Source organism: Poecilia reticulata, linkage group LG3, assembly GCF_000633615.1.
Source record: "Poecilia reticulata strain Guanapo linkage group LG3, Guppy_female_1.0+MT, whole genome shotgun sequence".
In the NCBI taxonomy this organism is placed as follows: Eukaryota; Metazoa; Chordata; class Actinopteri; order Cyprinodontiformes; family Poeciliidae; genus Poecilia; species Poecilia reticulata.
Window position 1 is genome coordinate 33,359,508 of NC_024333.1, and position 4,591 is coordinate 33,364,098.

The window sequence follows — 4,591 nt, forward strand, 5'->3', positions numbered from 1 at the left end:
GTAATCCATTTTATTCCAATACTACATGAAATTAATAGCCAGTGATATTTTACATTGTTGTGCATCATTATTTGAGTAACATACTTCAGCAGCAAGGCAGTTTAAAGTGCTTACATGTCAAAAACATAACAAAATTAACCAAAAAATGGAGCTTTAGTTTTCTAAATGCACCATGTTTTCCCTTAAATGTAACCTTAAAGAAAGATGTGGTGCTTTTTTGCATTTCAGCAGCATATGAAGACATGCAGCTTTAGGTAAACAGTGCTTCCTCTGACACTGTAATCCAATCGGCATATTTTAGAAAATTCTGTGGCTTGAACAAAGCAAGTCAGAGATGCAAAATATACAGTGAACGTGGGAGTGTTATGAAATGCTGTGCTGAATTATACTGTACAAAAAATAAAACCCTTCATTTGGTTGCACCAAGTGATGCGACGGATTCAGTGACTTCTTTAACTTTTTAAAACAGGAAGTGGCCCCTCCCTCACACCTGTACTGGAAAACTGCAACATAATCAAAACATTAGCATGCCTATCCTACCAACACATACACTATGCAAAGTGAGAATCAATAAATGATACATATATTTCATACACATGAAAATAAATCATGTTTTACAAAATGTGATTTTACTTCACAGTAAAATCCATATAAAAGATGAGATTTTCCAGCTTTCGATAGGAGTTTACATGCTGGACAGATTAGGATAGTCTAATATATAAAACACTTTTTGTACAAAATCCTTCTTGGATAATGAGATTTTAGTCTCAGTTCTGCCTTTTTTCATCTCTTTCAGGTTGAGTTGAGTTTAGGACGTCTTGTCATCCAAATGAGCTGCTGCTGGCCACGCCCCCCCAATGTGTCAGCGTTTACCCTCACACATTGAATGGCTGCAAACAGATCCACAATTATACTATCGTACATCTTTGAAAAGCAGAAGTGGAGCCTCATGCACAACCAAAGAAGAATGCAGCAAGTGGTTTCTGGATGATAAGTCAACAACAAAACACTTGTCTTTTCCAGCGGCCATTGTACAGGACATACAGTGGGAAAACTGTTGGGGCAACAGCATCAGAACCGGGAACCTGAAACAGCTCAACAACCTAATAAAGAAGGCTGGTTCTGTTCTGGTTCTGTTCTGGCTCAASWGAGGAACCTCTGGAGGTGATTATGTAAAGGATTCTTAATAAAATCGAGAAAGTTCTGGACAACCCTGACCATGAGAAAACAGAGTATCTTCAGTTAGAGGTTTCTTCAGATTTGCTGTAATACAGACTGCTACAGGAGATATTTCCTGCCAACAGCCATCATGATCTACAATAACTCTGAAMAATCTGAATTAATGTGCTACAACAACATTTAATTTMCCTTTGGGATTAGTAACGTATTTTTGAATTGAGTTGAACAGAATTGAAAACCAGCTGGCCAAACATGCTGGAACTCAGCTTGGGTTGCTAGGTAACGGGGATGGGCTTGGCTGGGGTTACTAGGTAACGGCAGAGTACTTGTTGAATGTGACTTAACAGTTGGAAGGTTTTCAACACAACTCATTTTCCAGACACCAAAAACATGAACTCAATGTCAGAAAACAGCTGGGTGGTTTTTTTAATCACTTCGACTGTTTTAGAAGCAGTTGAAAATTGAATACAAGTATAAAATGTTCAAAATGCTTCCTCTGTAGCATTTGCTGTAAAAAAAAAGTTATGCCTGTTTTGAACWTAAACATCTAGGCAACAGGAAGTGGATACATTTCAGTGCTATTCGTTGTTAAATAGAAAAAAAAAGGCTTTTTGTTTCAATGCGTATGAAGAAAACAACTCCAGCAACACAGACACATCCCCCCTAATTACACTTCCCTCTGGAATTACAATGTACACATGCACAATATTGCCACAGATCCACTGTTATGATATCATCTTACTGCCCCTCTGGGAGAGTCACATGACCTCTGCTCAGAGGAGGGGTCAGGCGGGGGGGTCAGACTGTTTCAATGAAAACCACATGGAGGGAGGAGAGAGCTGTGACTAAGTGGAGAGGGAGAACCCAACATGAGCAACACGGCAGAAAAGGGGGGAACGGAGAGCAGCAGCAGGGACGGGTTGAGGCTCAGGAACCAGGACCAGAACCGGGACCACGGACCAGAACCAGCCAGCATGTCAGAGTCCATCAAGAGGAGAAACTCCAGCAAGCAGCTCCTGCAGAACCTCATCAGGTGAGATGCAACACCACTCTGGGTCATCACCTGCAGGATGAAGCGACAGCAAAATACGCATTATGGATCCATTTCATTATTATTCACTCAGGRAAAGATCAGCAGTCTGTAAAAACTAAGAATTTAACCAGCTAAGAAAGGAAATGTGCAAAGTTTTACCAAAGTAAAACATAAATGACCCAAAAATATAGAAAATATGTAGAAAACTGAACTCTGAAGTTGATTAAATGTTTAAATATTGGGTTTTAAAGATGCTCATGTAAATTTAGATTAACTCTGTAATAAGTAACCAATGTTTTGTTTGTACAGATTTAGTCAATAGATTAGAWTATTACTGGAAACTTTCACTAAGTGATACAGATTGTATAGATGGATGTTGTATGGATGGATGAAAGTCTTTATTTCTAATTATGATAATTTTCCACTTGCACCTCATAAAAAATCCAAATATTACATCAAACCAATCAAAACATTTAAGACAGAAATTTGGGCTTAATGAAAAGTATATTTAATATCTGCTTTTCCAATGTTATTTTCAAAAGATACTTTTAATCTGACGAGCAAGCCTCATCAGAAAATATATTCTAATTTATTGATTATGACAGCATCATTCTCAGATAAAATAACATTTCGTGTTTCACAAAACACAAAATAACAGGATAACTAAATATTTTTTAATGAACATATGAGTAAACTTCTACTTTTTTCTGAGATTAGTTTTTTTTTTACATGTTTCCCATTTCCCTTTTATTAGAAACACGTGTTAATTGCGGTGAAAAACAACAACTCTGCTAACTAACACCTGTTGTTTTAACAGCTTCACCTTCAGTGTAAATAACAGATATGAAGGTTTCTAGTCTGTTCTGCTGACCTCGGCGCTGATTCACTGAAATACAACATTTATTTTCATAAAGTAAAGGACATATAGTAGCTGAACGCAAAAAAATACATGGCAAGTTTATTTTTCTCCTAGAAAAGGTTTGGATCAACATCTACAGATGTAAACTAGATTTTTGTTTCTTAAATCTCGAATCTACGACATTATCCATCCATCCATCCATTTTCTTGCACCCTTAATGGGGTTGGGAGGGGTGCTGGTGCCTATCTCCAGCTAACGTTTCGGGCGAGAGGCGGGGTACACCCTAGACAGGTCGCCAGTCTGTCGTAGGGCAACACAGAGACACACAACCATGCACACACACATTCATACCTAGGGGCAATTTGGAGAGGCCAATTAACCTGACAGTCATGTTTTTGGACTGTGGGAGGAAACCGGAGTACCTGGAGAAAACCCACCATGCACAGGGAGAACATGGAGACTCCATGCAGAGAGACCCCAGGCCGGGAATCGAACCCAGAACCTTCTTGCTGCAAGGCAACAGCTCTACCAACTGCGCCACTGTGCAGCCCTCTACGACATTAGATATGTAAAACAATGATTTTTGATAGTTGTACGTAAAAAAGACGGATTCTTTTTTGTTTATTCTCCGGTTACTTGTGAATTTGCAGTCGGTACTTTATTGAAATAGATCCAGGTTTTATTGCACACTGAGGCAGCTTTAGGGTGCAGTACCAATGATGAACACCAGGGTGTTAATCTAATCGCCCCTGGGTGTAGTAGCTGGTACACACTGTTCAGTTTTAAGGCTCATTAAGGACCTTATAAACATCAGAGCTGGTATTTTAGGTATTAAAGCAAAAAGTACTATCTGACAACAGACAATAATCATTAAATTAAAAAGTCAGTAAATTGTAGACGGATCCGAGTCGAGTTCAGTTCCAGTGGGTGGATCGTCAAGCGGGGAGAACTTGATCTGCATTTTTATTCGACTGTTGCGAAATCTGTATAGAACCTTTAAATACTATTAAGTCATCATGAAAAATGTGTCATATTCACTGATTAGACTCAGAGTTTATTTCTGTTCAGTTGATGAACATCTAAAACTCAGTTTCTCAGAAAATTTGGCAAACAAAAAAAAAGAAATGTTAATCAAGAAAACTATATCCATGCACTTTATAGCCTTTATGGACTCAGTACGTGGTTTTGGCTCGTTTTTTCATCTTGTTTTCATCATGTAAAGCATCTTGAATCGCTTTGCTGCTGAACTCTGCTATGCAAATGAACTTCGGTTGCATGAATGACAGAGGTCAGCCTGTCGTTCTGCAGAGGTCAGCAGGGCCGAGCTCAAATCGTGGCAGTGACAGACGCCACAACTTTAGTGACGGACGCCACAACTTTAGCGACGGACGCCATGACTTTAGTGACGGACACCACGACTTTAAAGACGGACGCCACAACTTTAGCGACGGACGCCACGACTTTAGTGACGGACACCACGACTTTAAAGACGGACGCCACAACTTTAGCGACGGACGCCA

The 4,591-nt window shown here is 39.3% G+C and overlaps 1 pseudogene; it reads left to right on the forward strand.

The window, feature by feature from the left end:
* The first annotated feature begins 2,012 nt into the window (after nt 1-2,012).
* The window catches only part of LOC103462941 (non-muscle caldesmon-like), a 32,661-nt pseudogene continuing 30,082 nt past the window's right edge, over nt 2,013-4,591 (forward strand).